At 39.8% G+C, this 20,401-nt stretch overlaps 1 protein-coding gene across 2 annotated transcripts in view; it reads right to left on the reverse strand.

Annotated features, from left to right (window-relative positions):
- SEC11A (SEC11 homolog A, signal peptidase complex subunit) overlaps nt 1-20,401 on the reverse strand; it is a 45,596-nt gene that overhangs the window by 24,649 nt on the left and 546 nt on the right. The window lies entirely within an intron of this gene.

Raw genomic sequence — 20,401 nt, forward strand, 5'->3', positions numbered from 1 at the left:
CCTTTTACTGGGAGAAAAAAAGACGTCAGTATCTGTTGCTAAATAGTTTCACAGAACAAGACAGAAAATCATCAAGTATATAGAAAACTTAAGTATCATCAACCAACTAATATGTACAGAACACTCCATTCAAAACAGCAGAGTACATGTTCTTGTAAAATATACATGAAACATTCTCCAAAGACCATGCTCTAGGCATATAAAAAAGACCCTCAAATTTTAAAAGACTGTAATGATATAAAACTATGTTCTTCAACCACAGAGGAATTAAATTAGAAATCAGCACTAGGAAGAAATTTGGAAAAATCCACAAATATTTGGAAATTAAGTGACATTCTTAGAAATAACCCACGGGTCAAAGAGGATTCACAAGGGAAATGACAAAATATTTTTAACTGAGAATAAAGAAAAACATAACATATCAAAATTCATGGAATGTAGCTAAAGCATGGCTGAGGGGGAAATTTATAGCTTTAATTAGAGAAGAAAGATCTTACATCAATAACCCAAGATTTCAAGAAACCAGAAAAAATAGCAAACTAAACACAAAGCAACCAAGGACAGAAATCAAGTTTGGAGCAGAAATCAATGAAATAGAAAACAGATAAATAGAGAGAAAAAAAATCAATTAAATTCACAGAGACAGAAAGTAGAATGGTGGCTGCCAGGAGCTTGGGGGTGGGGAGAATGGAGAGTTTTAGTTCTGCAAGATGAAGAGTCCTGGAGATTAGCTGCACAGCAATGTGAATGTATTTTACTGAACTCTATACTTAAAAAATGGTTAAAAAACAAAAACAAAAACAAAAAAAAGGTTAAGACAGTACATTTTGTTATATGTATTTTACCACAATTTTTTTTCTGTGTGTAATTTATTTCTAGTTTCATATCACTGTGGTCCGAAAAGCTGCTTGATACAATTTCGATCTTTTTGAATTTATTGAGGCTCTTGTTGTTGCCTAGTATGGGATCTATTCTGGAGAATGTTCCATGTACACTTGACAAAAACGTGTATCCTGCTGCTTCTTGATGGAATGTTCTGTAGAGATATGGTATGTCTATCTGATCTAATGTTGGTGCCTCTATTTCCTTATTTATTTTGTCTGGTTGATCTATTGATGTGAACGGTGTATTAAAGTCCCTTAAAATGAATGTGTTGTGATTTATTTCCCCCTTTAATTCTGTATTTGTTTTACATATTTAGGTGCTCCTTTGTTGGGTGCATAGATATTTTAAATGGTTATATCCGCTTGTTGGACTGACCCTTTTATCATTATGTAATGTCCTTTGTCTCTTGTTACTTTCTGTTTTGAAATCTATTTTGTCTGATGTAAGTAGAGCTACTCCTGCTTTTTTCTCCCTATTATTTGCAAAAAATATCTTTTTCCATCCCTTCACTTTCAGTCTGTGTATGTCTTTGGGTCTGAAATCAGTCTCCTGTAGGCAGCATATAGATGGGTCTTGTTTCTTTATTCATTCTGCCACTCTGTCTTCTGATTGGTGCATTGTCCATTTACATCTAAGGGAATTATTGATAGGTATGTACTTGTTGCCATTTTATTAACTGTTTTGTTTTGGTTTTATAGCTTTCTGTTCCTTTCTTCCTCTTACAACTCTTTTCTTGTTATTGACGGTTTTCTTCAGTGTTGTGATTAGATTTCTCTTTTTTAACTTTTTGTGTATCAATTATAGGCTTTAGTTTTATGGTTATCATAAGGTTCAAGGATAGCTTCCTGACTATATAGCAGTCTATATGTTAAGTTGCTCATTGCTCTATTTCCAACACAATCTCAAAAGTACTTTTTTTCTTCTTCCTCTTCCACACTTTATGCATTAGATGTCATAATCTGCACTTTTTGTGTATCCCTTGACTGATTTTTTTTTTTTTTTTAATAATTATTTTTTATTGAAGGGTAGTTGACACACAGTATTACATTACATGAGTTTCAAGTGTACAACACAGTGGTAGAACATTTATATACATAATTCTAGGTTCCAGCTATCACCCTACCAGGCTGTTACAATATCTTGACTATATTCCTTATGCTATACCTTACATCCCGGTTACTAATTTATTTTACCATTGGAAGTCTGTCCTTTTTTTTTTTTTTTGTGAGGGCATCTCTCATATTTATTGATCAAATGGTTGTTAACGACAATAAAATTCTGTATAGGGGAGTCAATGCTCAATGCACAATCATTATTCCACCCCAAGCCTAATTTTTGTCAGTCTCCAATCTTCTGAGGCATAACAAACAAGTTTTTACATGTAGAACAAATTCTTACATAATGAATAAGTTACATAGTGAACAGTACAAGGGCAGTCATCACAGAAACTTTCGGTTTTGCTCATGCATTATGAACTATAAACAGTCAGTTCAAATATGAATACTCATTTGGTTTTTATACTTGATTTATATGTGGATACCACATTTCTCTCTTTATTATTATTATTTTTAATAAAATGCTGAAGTGGTAGGTAGATACAAGATAAAGGTAGAAAACATAGTTTAGTGTTGTAAGAGAGCACATGTAGATGATCAGGTGTGTGCCTGTAGACTATGTGTTAATCCAGGCTAGACCAGGGCAATAAAACATCCACGTATGCAGAAGATTTCTCTCAGAACGGGGGGGTGAGGTTCTAAGCCTCACCTCTGTTGATCCCCAATTTCTCACCTGATGGCCCCCCTGCGACTGTGCCTGTCTTAGGTTGTTCCTCCCTTGAGGAATCTTACCCGTCTCTGGCTAACCAGTCATCTTCCGGGGCCATACAGGGAAATGTGAAGTTGGTAAGTGAGAGAGAAGCCTTATTGTTTGAAAAAGTTAGCTTTTTACTTCTTTGCATATTTATGCCCTGTGGCTTCTATGCCCAGCATTTGTCTTGAGGTATCTTTACCACTTGGAAGAATTATGATACTCGGTAAATTTGATATGAGGCACGAATTCTATTTAAGGGTTGTAATTAGGAAGGAAGAAGAAAAGCTATAGAAGTAGCAGGCGGAAGAAAACATGGGAAGATTGATTATTTCTTTGATATATCTTCTTGTAGAGTAACTTCAGCATGTATAGGTTTTAAGCTACTACTTAAATTGCACACACACATTAACATAATAGGAGTATAGTTACATAACCAAAGCATATCTGTAATTACCAGCCATCTGCAGTGAAACCAAGAAAACCAGTTAGGCACCTTAGGCATTTGTGAAAACTTATCTATGATATGGTGGATATTGTCCAAATGAACTTGAACAGTCTGAGAGAAATCAGACAAATTAAAACAACCCATTCCTGGGGACTGTTCACATGCCATATGTTCTTTTAACAATAAATAGTTTGTAGTTGTAAGACTTTGGAGTGCTACAATTTGCACTTCTCCAAATTCTTGGTTGAGTTCCAACAGTATAGATCCAGTCCAATTTTGTTGTTTTACTGTATGCACAGCCCAGCTTAGATATCTCCTTCCTCATTCCCATGGCAGGTCCAGGAACTGGTGGGATGAGTGCATCTACAGCTGTAGCAGTGCGTGGATCTTTGTTGGGGTTTTTTGATGATCATCTTCTGGCATGAGTCTTCCAGAGGGTGCAGATGTTGGAAGTTCTTTTTCATATCGTATCTTAGTTCATTTTCGGGGTAGCCCAATTAGGCTTTGATCCTCTGTATAAACACAAACAGACCCTTTGCCTACACTTTTATATGCCCTTTATACCCTTGTGTAGAACTCGTTGGAGGTTACCACACAGGAACTGCCCTTTTTTTTTTTTTTTTTTTTTTGCTATCACTAATCTACACTTACATGACGAATATTATGTTTACTAGGCTCTCCCCTATACCAGGTCTCCCCTATAAACCCCTTTACAGTCACTGTCCATCAGCATAGCAAAATGTTGTAGAATCACTACTTGCCTTCTCTGTGTTGTACAGCCCTCCCTTTTCTCCTACCCCCCCATGCATGTTAATCTTAATACCCCCCTACTTCTCCCCCCCTTATCCCTCCCTACCCACCCATCCTCCCCAGTCCCTTTCCCTTTGGTACCTGTTAGTCCATTCGTGAGTTCTGTGATTCTGCTGCTGTTTTGTTCCTTCAGTTTTTCCTTTGTTCTTATATTCCACAGATAAGTGAAATCATTTGGTATTTCTCTTTCTCCGCTTGGCTTGTTTCACTGAGCATAATACCCTCCAGCTCCATCCATGTTGCTGCAAATGATTGGATTTGCCCTTTTCTTATAGCTGAGTAGTATTCCATTGTGTATATGTACCACATCTTCTTTATCCATTCATCTATTGATGGACATTTAGGTTGCTTCCAATTCTTGGCTATTGTAAATAGTGCTGCAATAAACATAGGGGTGCATCTGTCTTTCTCAAACTTGATTGCTGCATTCTTAGGGTAAATTCCTAGGAGTGGAATTCCTGGGTCAAATGGTAAGTCTATTTTGAGCATTTTGATGTACCTCCATACTGCTTTCCACAATGGTTGAACTAACTTACATTCCCACCAGCAGTGTAGGAGGGTTCCCCTTTCTCCACAGCCTCGCCAACATTTGTTGTTATTTGTCTTTTGGATGGCAGCCATCCTTACTGGTGTGAGGTGATACCTCATTGTAGTTTTAATTTGCATTTCTCTGATAATTAGCGATGTGGAGCATCTTTTCATGTGTCTGTTGGCCATCTGTATTTCTTTTTTGGAGAACTGTCTGTTCAGTTCCTCTGCCCATTTTTTAATTGGGTTATTTGTTTTTTGTTTGTTGAGGCGTGAGAGCTCCTTATATATTCTGGACGTCAAGCCTTTATCGGATGTGTCATTTTCAAATATATTCTCCCATACTGTAGGGATCCTTCTTGTTCTATTGATGGTGTCTTTTGCTGTACAGAAGCTTTTCAGCTTAATATAGTCCCACTTACTCATTTTTGCTGTTGTTTTCCTTGCCCGGGGAGATATGTTCAAGAAGAGGTCACTCATGTTTATGTCTAAGAGGTTTTCGCCTATGTTTTCTTCCAAGAGTTTAATGGTTTCATGGCTTACATTCAGGTCTTTGATCCATTTTGAGTTTACTTTTGTATATGGGGTTAGACAATGGTCCAGTTTCATTCTCCTACATGTAGCTGTCCAGTTTTGCCAGCACCACCTGTTGAAGAGACTGTCATTTCGCCATTGTATGTCCATGGCTCCTTTATCAAATATTAATTGACCATATATGTCTGGGTTAATGTCTGGATTCTCTAGTCTGTTCCATTGGTCTGTGGCTCTGCTCTTGTGCCAGTACCAAATTGTCTTGATTACTATGGCTTTATAGTAGAGCTTGAAATTGGGGAGTGAGATCCCCCCTACTTTATTCTTCTTTCTCAGGATTGCTTTGGCTATTCGGGGTCTTTGGTGTTTCCATATGAATTTTTGAATTATTTGTTCCAGTTCATTGAAGAATGTTGCTGGTAGTTTCATAGGGATTGCATCAAATCTGTATATTGCTTTGGGCAGGATGGCCATTTTAACGATATTAATTCTTCCTAGCCACGAGCATGGGATGAGTTTCCATCTGTTAGTGTCCCCTTTAATTTCTCTTAAGAGTGACTTGTAGTTTTCAGAGTATAAGTCTTTCACTTCTTTGGTTAGGTTTATTCCTAGGTATTTTATTTTTTTTGATGCAATTGTGAATGGAGTTGTTTTCCTGATTTCTCTTTCTGTTGGTTCATTGTTAGTATATAGGAAAGCCACAGATTTCTGTGTGTTGATTTTGTATCCTGCAACTTTGCTGTATTCCGATATCAGTTCTAGTAGTTTTGGGGTGGAGTCTTTAGGGTTTTTTATGTACAGTATCATGTCATCTGCAAATAGTGACAGTTTAACTTCTTCTTTACCAATCTGGATTCCTTGTATTTCTTTATTTTGTCTGATTGCCGTGGCTAGGACCTCCAGTACTATGTTAAATAACAGTGGAGAGAGTGGGCATCCCTGTCTAGTTCCCGATCTCAGAGGAAATGCTTTCAGCTTCTCGCTGTTCAATATAATGTTGGCTGTGGGTTTATCATAGATGGCCTTTATTATGTTGAGGTACTTGCCCTCTATTCCCATTTTGCTGAGAGTTTTTAGCATGAATGGATGTTGAACTTTGTCAAATGCTTTTTCAGCATCTATGGAGATGATCATGTGGTTTTTGTCTTTCTTTTTGTTGATGTGGTGGATGATGTTGATGGACTTTCGAATGTTGTACCATCCTTGCATCCCTGGGATGAATCCCACTTGGTCATGGTGTATGATCCTTTTGATGTATTTTTGAATTCGGTTTGCTAATATTTTGTTGAGTACTTTTGCATCTACGTTCATCAGGGATATTGGTCTGTAGTTTTCTTTTTTGGTGGGGTCTTTGCCTGGTTTTGGTATTAGGGTGATGTTAGCTTCATAGAATGAGTTTGGGAGTATCCCCTCCTCCTCTATTTTTTGGAAAACTTTAAGGAGAATGGGTATTATGTCTTCCCTGTATGTCTGATAAAATTCCGAGGTAAATCCATCTGGCCCGGGGGTTTTGTTCTTTGGTAGTTTTTTGATTACCTCTTCAATTTCGTTGCTGGTAATTGGTCTGTTTAGATTTTCTGTTTCTTCCTGGGTCAATCTTGGAAGGTTATATTTTTCTAGGAAGTTGTCCATTTCTCCTAGGTTTCCCAGCTTGTTAGCATATAGGTTTTCATAGTATTCTCCAATAATTCTTTGCATTTCCGTGGGGTCCGTCGTGATTTTTCCTTTCTCGTTTCTGATACTGTTGATTTGTGTTGACTCTCTTTTCTTCTTAATAAGTCTGGCTAGAGGCTTATCTATTTTGTTTATTTTCTCGAAGAACCAGCTCTTGGTTTCATTGATTTTTGCTATTGTTTTATTCTTCTCAATTTTATTTATTTCTTCTCTGATCTTTATTATGTCCCTCCTTCTGCTGACCTTAGGCCTCATCTGTTCTTCTTTTTCCAATTTCGATAATTGTGACATTAGACCATTCATTTGGGATTGCTCTTCCTTTTTTAAATATGCTTGGATTGCTATATACTTTCCTCTTAAGACTGCTTTTGCTGTGTCCCACAGAAGTTGGGGCTTAGTGTTGTTGTTGTCATTTGTTTCCATATATTGCTGGATCTCCATTTTGATTTGGTCATTGATCCATTGATTATTTAGGAGCGTGTTGTTAAGCCTCCATGTGTTCGTGAGCCTCTTTGCTTTCTTTGTACAGTTTATTTCTAGTTTTATGCCTTTGTGGTCTGAAAAGTTGGTTGGTAGGATTTCAGTCTTTTGGAATTTTCTGAGGCTCTTTTTGTGGCCTAGTATGTGGTCTATTCTGGAGAATGTTCCATGTGCACTTGAGAAGAATGTATATCCCGCTGCTTTTGGATGTAGAGTTCTATAGATGTCTATTAGGTCCATCTGCTCTACTGTGTTGTTCAGTGCTTCCGTGTCCTTACTTATTTTCTGCCCAGTGGATCTATCCTTTGGGGTGAGTGGTGTGTTGAAGTCTCCTAGAATGAATGCATTGCAGTCTATTTCCCCCTTTAGTTCTGTTAGTATTTGTTTCACATATGCTGGTGCTCCTGTGTTGGGTGCATATATATTTAGAATGGTTATATCCTCTTGTTGGACTGAGCCCTTTATCATTATGTAGTGTCCTTCTTTATCTCTTGTTACTTTCTTTGTTTTGAAGTCTATTTTGTCTGATATTAGTACTGCAACCCCTGCTTTCTTCTCGCTGTTGTTTGCTTGAAATATGTTTTTCCATCCCTTGACTTTTAGTCTGTACATGTCTTTGGGTTTGAGGTGAGTTTCTTGTAAGCAGCATATAGATGGGTCTTGCTTTTTTATCCATTCTGTTACTCTGTGTCTTTTGATTGGTGCATTCAACCCATTAACATTTAGGGTGACTATTGAAAGATATGTACTTATTGCCATTGCAGGCTTTAAATTCGTGGTTACCAAAGGTTCAAGGTTAGCCTCTTTAGTATCTTACTGCCTAACTTAGCTCGCTTATTGAGCTGTTATATACACTGTCTGGAGATTCTTTTCTTCTCTCCCTTCTTGTTCCTCCTCCTCGATTCTTCATATGTTGGGTGTTTTGTGCTGTGCTCTTTCTAGGAGTGCTCCCATCTAGAGCAGTCCCTGTAAGATGTTCTGTAGAGGTGGTTTGTGGAAAGCAAATTCCCTCAGCTTTTGTTTGTCTGGGAATTGTTTAATCCCACCGTCATATTTGAATGATAGTCGTGCTGGATACAGTATCCTTGGTTCAAGGCCCTTCTGTTTCATTGTATTAAATATATCATGCCATTCTCTTCTGGCCTGTAGGGTTTCTGTTGAGAAATCTGACGTTAGCCTGATGGGTTTCCCTTTATAGGTGACCTTTTTCTCTCTAGCTGCCTTTAACACTCTTTCCTTGTCCTTGATCTTTGCCATTTTAATTATTATGTGTCTTGGTGTTGCCCTTCTTGGATCCTTTCTGTTGGGGGTTCTGTGTATTTCCGTGGTCTGTTTGATTACTTCCTCCCCCAGTGTGGGGAAGTTTTCAGCAATTATTTCTTCTAAGATACTTTCCATCTCTTTGCCTCTCTCTTCTTCTTCTGGGACCCCTATAATACGGATATTGCTCCTTTTAGATTGGTCACACAGTTCTCTTAATATTGTTTCATTCCTGGAGATCCTTTTGTCTCTCTCTATGTCAGCTTCTATGCGTTCCTGTTCTCTGATTTCAATTCCATCAATGGCCTCTTGCATTCTATCCATTCTGCTTATAAACCCTTCCAGAGTTTGTTTCATTTCTGCGATCTCCTTTCTGGCATCTGTGATCTCTTTCCGGACTTCATCCCATTTTTCTTGCGTGTTTCTCTGCATCTCTGTCAGCATGTTTATGATTCTTATTTTGAATTCTTTGTCAGGAAGACTGGTTAGGTCTGTCTCCTTCTCTGGTGTTGTCTCTGTGATCTTTGTCTGCCTGTAGCTTTGCCTTTTCATGGTGATAGGAATAGTCTGCAGAACTGGGACGAGTGACGGCTGGAAGGACTTCCTTTCTTGTTGGTTTGTGGCCCTCCTCTCCTGGGAGAACAGCGGCCTCTAGTGGCTTGTGCTGCGCAGCTGCGCGCAGACAGGGCTTCTGCTTCCTGCCCGGCTGCTATGGAGTTAATCTCCGCTGTTGCTGTGGGCGTGGCCTGGCTCGGGCAGCTGCTCCAAAATGGTGGAGTCGCGTTGGAGCAGGAGCTGCTGGGAGGCTATTTATCTCCGTAAGGGGCCTCCCTGCTCCCTGCAGCCCAGGGGTTAGGGTGCCCAGAGATCCCGGATTCCCTACCTCTGGATTAAGTGGCCCGCCCTGCCCCTTTAAGACTTCCAAAAAGCACCCGCCAAAACAAAACAACGACCACAAAAAAAAACAAGAAAAAAAAATTTTTTTAATAAAAAAAAAAAAAAAAAATTTAATTAAAAAAAAAAAAGGTGGTCGTTCGTTTTTCTTTATTCTCCGGTGCCAGCCTCAGGCCTTTGCTCACCGGTCTTTCTGCCCTGTTTCCCTAATATTGGGGTCCCTGTCCCTTTAAGACTTCCAAAAAGCGCTCGCCAAAACAAAGCAGCAAAAAAGCAAAAAAAAAAAAAAAAAATGGTCGCGCGCTTTTCTTATGTCCTCTGTCGCCCAGCCTCCAGTGCCTGCTCACTGTTCTTGCTGCCCTGTTTTCCCAGTATCGAGGGCCCTGCACTCTGGCCCGGATGGCTGGGGCTGGGTGCTCGGCAGCCCTGGGCTCCGTCTCCCTCCCGCTCTGCCTGCTCTTCTCCCGCCGGGAGCTGGGGGGAGGGGCGCTCGGCTCCCGCGGGGCCGGGGCTTGTATCTTACCCCCTTCGCGAGGCGCTGGGTTCTCTCAGGTGCGGATGTGGTCTGGATATTGTCCTGTGTCCTCTGGTCTTTATTCTAGGAAGGGTTGTCTTTGTTATATTTTCATAGATATATGTTGTTTTGGGAGGAGATTTCCGCTGCTCTACTCACGCCGCCATCTTCCGCCCCTCCTCTTTTCTCTTATTCCCCTTGACTGATTTTGAATATAGCTGGTGTTACTACTTTTAATTTCATACTTGCTTGGTAATTAATTGGTCTACTACCTTTACTTGGGTTTATTTTTACTGGTGAAAATTATTTAGCCTTAGGAACATTTCTATCTATAGCAGTACCTTTTACATATCATGTAATGCTCATTTTGTCATAAATTCCTTGAGCCTTTATATAGAAAACTTGAATATCATCAACCAACTCTGTTCAATCTCTGCTTCAAATCTGAATGATAATCTTGCTGGGTAGAGGATTCTTCTGAAGGTCCTTCTTTTTCAGTACATTTAATATTTCATGTTACTGGCCTGTTACTCTAGTCCATGGGGGCCTTGACTGGCCCTCCATTCCACAAACTTATTTACTATACGGATATCATACTGACTGGACTTGGTGGTTGAGCCTTGTGACCTGGATACCTTGGTGAAACACGTACGTAGCCTGTGTGGAAAAACTACCACAAAAAGTCCCATCTCATTGAAAATTCTTGGGGTTTGGTGGTCCTGGTCATGTTAAAATATCTCTTTCTAGACAAAGGGCAAGTTGCTACATCTGATTCCTGCTATCATTAAGAAACTTAAAGGCTAGAGGCCTCTTTGGATTTTGGCAGCAAGATAACTCACTTGGGTGCACTGTTATAATCTATTTATCTACTAAACCAATTTTGAGCCAATTTTGGGTAGGGCTCCACAACGGGGACAAGTTGCAATGAAAGCTGTTCTATCACCTGGGCCATAAGACCCAGAAGACCTCATGATGACTTAAGTATTTGTGACAGATAGGGAGCCTTGGGCAGTCCTCTACAGGTTAATGACAGCACATAACTTTGGATCTGAGGACAAAGCTATGCTCTTCTGAAGAACTGTTATCCTTTACTGTAACAGCTCTAGCTTGCTACTGAGGTCTAGTAGAGACTAAATACTTCACTATGGAGCATCAAGTTACCATGTGACCTAAACTCCCCAGCGTGAACTGAATGCTGCCAGATCCATAAACCGTCAGGTTAGGCATTCACAGCAGTACCCCCTCAGTAAGGAAAGTAGTAAGATTGGGCTCAAGCAGGTCCTGAAGATACAAGTTGTATGAGCAAGGGACTCAGATACTCACTGCTCCTACTCATGCTACAATGCTTTCTCTCTCATCTTACACCTGCTGCCTCACAGGGAGTTCCCTGTCACCAGCGGACTAAGGAAAACGTTGGGCCTGGTTTTTAGATGGTTCTACATGAACCATTGAGCACTAACTAAAAGTAGCCAGCTGTGGCATTACATCCCCACTTAAGAGTTGACCATGAAGGATTATGATGAACAGAAATGTTCCCAATAGGCAGAACTTCGAGTCATACAACAGTTGTTCATTTTGACTGGAAGGAGATGGCCACAGGTGTGGATTTATGCTGACTCAAGAGTAGCTAGCAGTCTGGCTGGATAGCCAAGACTTGGAAGGGACATTACTGGGAAACTGCAGAGAAAAGGTCTGCAGAAGAGAGATGTGGCTAGAGCCCTCCAAACAGGAACAGAGAATGTGAAGATAGTTGTGTCCCATATAAATGCTCACCAAAGAATTACCTCAGCAAGGAATATCATAATAATTAGATGGATAAAGTTAAAGTTATGTGGATGTCAGTCAGCCCATTTCCCAAGCCACTCCTGTCATGCCCAGTGGACTCATGATCAGAGTGGCTGTCTGCAGCTGCCAAGAGGAAGGTCAACAGCGTGGACTTTCACTCACCAAGACCAGTTTGGTTTTAGCCAACGGTGAGAGCCAACCGCAAAGACAAACAACTGCACCGCTCCTAACACTGGGTCACTTCCATCACGAAAGGGGAAGCAGTTTCTTCTGACCCAAACAGACTCTATATACGGATCGTCTTCCTTGTCCTTGGTATTTCTGTCAAAACCACCATCCATGAACTTAGAGAATGCCTTATTCTTCATCATGGTACTCCACACAACATTGCTCTGACCGGGGAACCTAGCATACATGCAGTTAGAGCACAGTAGTGGGCACATGGTCATGGAATTAACCGGTCTATGTCCCCCCATCATCTTCAAATAGCTGGCCTGAAAGAACAGTGGAATGGTAGGTCAGGCATCGATTTATTGTCTTTCAACTCCAAACCCGTCCTTCTTCGTATTTCTAAAGCTGACCTCTATAAACAAATTCTCCTTTTCCAACTGGCTCAGTGACGTTAGGCTTTCCTAATAAAAAGGCACTGAAGGGCCACTGCAAAGTGATGGAGGGAGGAAGGGGCCTCTCTTCCCACTCCACGTTTTTATTTCACACAGTAGCAGGTGGATCTGTATGAAGGAGGCAAGGCAGTGCTCACCACAGTGACCTTCACAGACTGGCTCCTGCCCCATAAACCATCTGAGAAATTTCTCAGCCTCCCAGCTGGCCACTTCTGTGCACCAGCTCCAGATCACTACACTGACCAATGTCACGGCCACGACACAGTGCATGTTCCTATGGCAGCAGCCTCACCAAAGAGGTCTGAATCTCAGGCTTGGGAAGAGGGATGGAAGGTGTTTTGAGATTTCTTTCCCTGTTCACTCTTCCCCATCCTAGAGGGCAGAGGCTGTTTTCTGTACACGCTACATCTAAATCCCTTAAGAATCTTCTTTTATCCGTTTTAGTAGTTAAGCATTGTTTGCTAGTTAACAACTCTTTATATTAAGTTTTCCCCCGTTTAATTACTGGTGTTTCTATCTCCTGAGTGATACAAATGGCATTGTGAAGACAGTTATGGCACCAGCCAGGCACTAGTAACACTTTGTGGCACTTTGTGGGACAATGTCTAATGCCCTCTGGTGCAGTTCATGCTCTGAATTAGCAACCACTACATACGGGGTTATGTCACCTACAGGCAGGAGTTACTAGTCGGGAATCAAAGGATGGAAATGTGTATGACATCTTTCAGTAACACCTCCAATACAGGTCACCTCAGGGACACTGCAGCTTGGCGCCAGATCACCACAACAAAGCAAGTATCACAATATAACCAGTCAAATGAATTTTCTGGCTTTCCAGTGCATTCAAAAGTTATGTTTACACTAGTAAGTGCTCAACAGCATTTTGTTTTAAAAAAACAGTGTACATGCCTTAATTTAAAAACTTAATTGCTAAAAAATGCTAACCAGCATGTGAGCTTTTAACAAGTCATAATCTTTTTGCTGGTGGAGGGTTTTGCCTCCATGTTGAAGGCTGCTGACTGAAGGGGGTGATTGCTGACGGTGGGGTGGTTGTGGCAATTTCTTAAAATAAGACAACAATGAAGTATGACATATTGATTGACTCTTCCTTTCACAAGTGACTTCGCTGTAGCATGAGATGCTGTCTGAAAGCATTTTACCCACAGAACTTTTTCAAAACTGGAGTCAATCTTCTCAAACCCTGCCACTGCTTTATCAACTGACTTGATGTCATATTCTAAATCCTCTGTTGTCATTTCATCAATCTTCACAGCGTCTTCACCAGGAGCAAATTCGACCTCAAGAAACCACTTTCCTTTCTGATGCATAAGGAGCAGCTCCTCATCTGTTCAAGTTTATCAAGAGACTGCAGCAACTCAGTCTCATCTTCAGGCTTCACTCCTAATTCTAGTTCTCCTGCTATTTCTACTGCATCTGCAGTGACGTCCTCCACTGAAGTCTTGAACCTCTCAAAGTCATCCATGAGGGCTGCGATCAACTTCTTACTCCTGTTCATGACATCTTCCCATGAATCATAAATGTTCTTAATGGCATCCAGAATGGTCATTCCTTTCCAGACTTTTAATGGACTTTGTCCAGATCCATCAGAAGAATCACCATCTATGGCAGCTGTTGTCTTAGGAAATGTATTACATAAATAATGAGTCTTGAAAGTCCAAATTACTCCATGATCCGTGGGCTGCAGAATGCTGTGTTAGTGGCACGAAAACAACATGAATCTCACTGCGACGGCTCCATTGGAGCTCGTGGGGGACCAGGTGTGTTGTTAGTGAGCATCATATTTTGAAAGGAATCTTTTTTTCAACAGTGGGCTTAAAACAATCAGAAAACCATGCTGTAAACAGATGTGCTGTCATCCAGGCTTCGTTGTTCCATTGATAGAACACAGGCAGAGTAGATTTGGCATAATCTTTAAGGACCCTAGGATTTTCAGAATGGTGAGTGAGCACTGGCTTCAACTTAAGTCACCAGCTGAATTAGCCCCTAACAAGAGAGTCAGCCTGTCCTTTGAAGGTTTGAAGCCAGGCATTGACTTCTCCTCTCTAGCTATTAAAGTCCTAGATGGCACCTTCTTCCAACAGGAGGCTGTTTCATCTACATTGAAAATCTCTTGATTACTGTAGCCACCTTCATGAATGATCTCAGCCAGATGTTCTGGATAACTTGCTGCGGCTTGTCCAACAGCACATGATGCTCCTCTTGCACTTTTATGTTACGGAGACAACTTCTTTCCTTAAACCTCATGAACCAGCGTCTGCTAGCTTCAGACTTTTCTTCTGTAGCCTCTTCACCTCTCGGCACAGGATTAGAGTTAGAGCGTTGCTCTGGATTAGGCTTTGGTTTACAGGAATGTTGTGGCTGGTCTGATCTTCTACCCAGACCAATAGAACTTTCTCCGTATCAGCAATAAGGCTGTTTCACTCTCTTATTATACCTATGTTCAATGGAGTAGCACTTTTAATTTCCTTCAAAAACTTTTCCTTTGCCTTCACAACTTAGCTAATTGGCACAAGAGGCCTAGCTTTTGGTCTTTCTTGGTTTTTGACATGCCTTCCTCACTAAGCTTAATCATTTCTAGCTTTTGATTTAAAGTAAGAAAAATGTGACTTTTCCTTTTACTCAAATACCTAGAGGCCACTGTGGGCCTAATCTCAGTATTGCTGTGTCTCAGGGAGTAGGGAGGCCCGAGGACAGGGAGAGAGATGGGAGTGGTTGGTCAGTGAAGCAGTCAGAATACACACAACATCTGTCAATTAAGTTTACTTATATAATAATATAACAATTACTAATATACTGTCTTATATGGGTACAGTTTGTGGCACTCCAAACAATTACAACAGTAACATCAAAGATCACTGATCACACACACACACACACACAAAACACAAGTATAATAATGAAAAACATTGTGAAAATTACCAAAATGTGACACAGACACAAAATGAGCAATGCTGTTGGAAAAATGGCACCAACAGACTTGATAGACACACAGTTGCCACAAACCTTCAATTTATAAAAAACAAACAGTATCTGCAAAGTGTAAGAAAGCAAAGCACAGTGCAGTGAGGAAAGCCTTTAATCTGCTGGGATATTTCTACTTCCCATTCTCACAACTTTGGGTTCTGCTGGTGCAGTTTTCATTCCTAAAGGAGATATCCCTCAACTACTGGGAACAAAAGTTCAATTAAACTGAAACTGAGACTGTCACCTGGCCACACTGGGCTCCTCACACCACTGAGCCAAAACACACAGGACAGGGGGTTCTTTATTGGCAAGGGTGATTGAGCCTGACCATTAGAGAAAAACAGGGTTGCGACTACATAATGAAGGAAGTGAGTATAAGTGTATACGGAGAGTCCTCTGAAGCTTCTCTGTGCCCTTGTCCCATGATAAAAGTTAGTGAAAACTAACAACCCAGTTCAGGCAGGCTACTCGTGACATTAACTCTTGAGTAAAGATTGGAGTCATTCCACCAGACAAGAAACCACCACACAAGAAGCAACTTGGGTTCTTGCTGAGAACAGAAGGACAATGGGATGGTTACTGGGAAAAAGAATACAGCTATGGCCACATGACCAATCACAGAAACAAAGGCTAGCTGAGTATTAGAGTTCAGTTTTGCTTTTATTTTAATTTGAAAAGTAAAATACGACTAAAGGCTGTGGATAGATGCTGAATGGACAAAGGATAGGCTGTAGTAGTTTTGTACTTTGCCAATTTGGCTAAATTAGACCTAGGTTTCCCCAAATCTCCTTCCCTGTATGGCTCTCGGTTAGAGCTGGCCAAAAAGAGAAATTTGCCCAAGATCTGGAAGTGAAAGGGAAGCAGGTATTACTATGCTGAAGGTCAATGTCATTAGAGGCGGTTAGAGACAGACATTAAGGGTCTGGCAGAATCCAGTTTGTTCTCTCTCTTCCCTGCCCCATGTACAGCTTCTCAGGCTGACTAGCAGAGACTAGATATACAGGCAACAGGCATCATCTACTCTCCTTCAGTGTGGTCCCACTCCATCAGCCAGACATGGACTTGCCACCTACAGCAATGCTTTACAAGACCTGGTTAGTGACATTTCTCTGATTCTCCCTCTCTGAGAAGCTTTAGACTCTTCTCATCCAGCTTCTCCCAGAATTGTGTAAGAACTTATTCCTATAATAAACTTCATAAAATTCATAGTGGTTCTACTTCCCAGACTAAACCCTGGCTGATAAACCATGCTTTTCAGATAAAGCTTTCTGTCCCTGTGGACATCTTCTGTGCTTGGACACTATCTTACCTCCTTCCTTGAACTCAGAAAAGACAACACTTTTGAATAAAAGTTTTATGCTTGTATTTATGTCCATGGAGAGAATATTATGAAAAAAAAAAAACACTAAAAAACGTGAAGTCCCTAGGAATCAGTGCCAAGTAAATGGTTACATCCTTACTACAGTGCTGTCTTCTAGATTGTGCTGAGAGCTACACAGGAGAAAGAATGATTTCTGGATGCTCAAGAATATACCCATGGATAATAAGTGCAATTTATAACATAATTTTACTTGTGATTTCTTTGTATATATAATGGAGGCTGATGTTAGCATTTCTACATCAAAACTGGACAATTCATTACGGAATGTCCACACCCTGCCAGTGATATTTTCCTGATCCTAAACAAGACCAGATTAGTTTTCAATAATCTAAAAAAGCAATGGATCTGTCCTATTTGCTGCACACTCATTCATATTAGATACAAGTATAAGAAAATTCTCCTAGGTCTCTATGTGCTCTACTAAAGGGCTAATTCATTAAAAAAAAAAAAAAGTTACCGAAGATATCCAGAATTCAATCAGATATCATTAAAACAGTCATTAAGAGTTATCTGATCCTAAGAGCCAGGAAGATATAAAAAGAAGGATTCTGCCAAGTCCTAAGGTCATTAGATTTAGGCAGAAAGACATAATGGTAATTTCCTGATAAGCAAATTCTGTGAAAGCCTGTTTAGTCCCATCAGAGCTCAAACATGGACCTAGTAACATCCTGGCCTATATTCTCTGGTCATTAAGATTTTCTCAGAACTCAGTAAAAACAATCCCAAGAATTTTACATGTGCAAGTAACATAAAAATTATTTGGCCCATAACATACTTATTTTCTTAGTAAACATCTTCTGACCCTAGGAAAACTTCCAATTCAGAACAATGCAGAGGGTAACTATACTCACTGGCAAACATTTGGTGGTGTATATAATTGTCAAGTCACTATGTTGTACATCTGAAACCAACATAATATTGTATGTCAACTATATTCCGCCAAAAAAGGAGCCATACCAAAAACAACAACAACAAAACCCAGGAATGCTTAAAGGAAATTATGTGTAATATTAATATTTTATGTTAAGGACTCTGTGCATATTTGGTACTTTAAGTATTTGTAAAATTTAAGAGAATTTGACCTATTGAAGTAATATGTCAGGTTTGTAATTCCAATTTAATGTGTATAATCAATTATTGCAGATTTATTATTTTAATCAGAAAGTATACTCTTTATATACAGTATTGAAACATCTGAAAGACCTTAAGTCATGGATTACAAAAATCACCTAAGCAATCAGTGATGTCTGTTAAATAATTAACATTCTTAAAAAGGAAACTTTAAAATTTATAAAATAAATTTAATGTTTTTAAGATGTTTAAGCTGTAAATTAATACTCAAAGACCCTTAAAAGTGATTCTTAAAATTTGCCTGACATAAAATAGGATAAAGGTTTGTAAACTGATTCTAAAAGCTTAAGAGCTTAAGTTTTAAATTTTTAGCTTTTGTAGACTGGATATTATTTTTTTAATGAATGAAAACTCTGAATAGGCTTTTCTACATACAAAGGCCAACCCAGTGAGCATCAAAACCCTAACCCACAACCAGCTGTGTGCTGGAGCCAATTTACTAAATGTTCAGGAATTTTGCAAGCTGGTTGTTAAACACAGTGTTATTAAAAATTAGTACAACTAAATTACATTAAAAACAAAGGTAATAAATATTCTAAATTCATCAGTGCCTAATTATTTCACTATACACTACTTAAGGTTACTTTTTTCTATTTTATCTATAAAGTAGAAATTATAGTTGTACGTTACCACATCTCTTCTAATATCACAATCAGTGATGTCATGTTAGTAGCTTGAAATCAGCCATGTTGGGAGTATTTACACCAAAGAAATAGGCAAACCACAAATCAGGGCTTTATGGACTAAGAAAAGCTGCAGGAAAATGATGATCTGATGAAAGGAGTCACTTCCCACAGGGTGAAGACAAATAAAATAGTATATAATAGCTAAAAGGACTTTAGAGATCACCTAATATTCTAGGGCATTCCCCAAAGTCTCAGAAAGAATACAAGGGGAGTTCTGAAGACATTTAAGTACATGAGGTTTGAACAGAACAAATGTTCATAAAGACAGCATAAAATAAGTAGGGAAGGTAAACGGAGACAAGACTGAAACACTGAGAAACTGCAGACTATAAACGATTGGGACTTACTGCAAATGCCATTCTGAGGGGTTTGAGCTTTAACCTACAAGGCAATGGGGAGCTACTGAAAGTTTGAGGGCAGGAGAGAGATGAATCTGGCAAGAGTTGATAGGATACAGTGAAGTTAATGAAACGCTTTATTCTTAAAAACCGTGAAGCAGACATAAAAAAACTACACTACATATAATAAACAAAAGTCTTGAATATGGCACTAAAAATCAATTAAAATTCAAAGCTCAAAATAATACATACTCTATGATTCCATTTAAAACGCAACCCATCCATACTGACAAAAAGCACATCAGTGGTTGCCAGGTGCTAGTATTTTCGGCATAAATGGAAAAGTTATGCAAATGACAGCAATTTTAGAAGAGTAAAACCAAACTTCTAGCTTCCCTCTCTTCATTCCATTAGATCCCATTATCTCCAGTAACTGTCAATTCTTTTTCCCAGCTATTGTGTACAAGTAAAATCTCATTTCATAACTTTCTCTCATCCTATCCTCATGATACTCATTCCCACCAAGCCCTTCCTAACAACTTCTGGGAGGTTGTTCAATTTCTTCAGGTACATAATTTCTTCAGGTATTCCTACCTCCCAGGTATATAAAGCACTTCACAATTAAGAAGAGCTCCAAATAGGCACTGTTTTGCCTTAGTCATTTTCTATCCATATATGCTCCTTGAAGGCAATCTCTTATTCATCTCTGCATTTCCCTCATCATACCTCGCACAAGGTATAATATAATAAATAGTAGGCCCAAATAAGTATTTCTCCAGACAATGTCTGTGGCACCTAGAAATTCAGAAATGAATTAAAAAAACAACACTGTACAAGTGGGAATCTGTTATAATAAAGGCATAAACATTTTGTGCATTTTGAAAAGAACAATCGATATGACCAAAAGAATTCGGAACATGTCTCAGAGAAGGTTACACTGAGCTAACCCGAGTGTGGAGGGGTGTAATGGGAGGTTACATACCTACTTCATTAAATAGTGTAAAATAAAAGTCCAAGAGAAAAACCTTTAATAGTGACATCAGGATAATTCTTAACAGCAAATACTGTAAAAAGATCCCACCAAACTAGGCTCTGCAAACACATCTGATGCAGAAAACAAAAAGGAACAACCTTTTCTAAAGACTAATTATTACAGAAGAATTTCCACTGCCATTTGGCACACGATCTAGAAGTCCAAGCTGGAGTAATGTTTAAGGACAAAATGAGATCTAAATTTCAAGATCCTTGTGCCAATACTGGACGGTATACCCGAAGATTCTGAGGGCTGCCACCTTACTGCTAAGTGGAACAGTTGCTAAGTTGCATCTGTTCCATCTCTGAACTCAGAGGTGGTCCAAGGAAAAGTCAGTGCAGCCTGCTAGGGCCCAGGTGTACCCGAAGGGTTGCGACGGGCGTAAAGCAGCAAAACCGCTCTCGTGGGGCTACGACCGCCTTCTTGCGCATCCTCGAAGCCAGAGTAGCAGTGAACTGCTAAACCTGGTCGTCGCAATCCATCGGGAGTCGCCGCGACTGGAGAAACCATGAGTTTGCCTCCTTACCAAGTCTCAGACAATGAGTGCCCCCAACTCCCACTTACAAAGCGCCCTGCGGTTTCCACTTGCTCCCGGCTCACCGGGAGGAA

This window comes from Manis pentadactyla, chromosome 18 (genome assembly GCF_030020395.1).
Source record: "Manis pentadactyla isolate mManPen7 chromosome 18, mManPen7.hap1, whole genome shotgun sequence".
NCBI lineage: Eukaryota > Metazoa > Chordata > Mammalia > Pholidota > Manidae > Manis > Manis pentadactyla.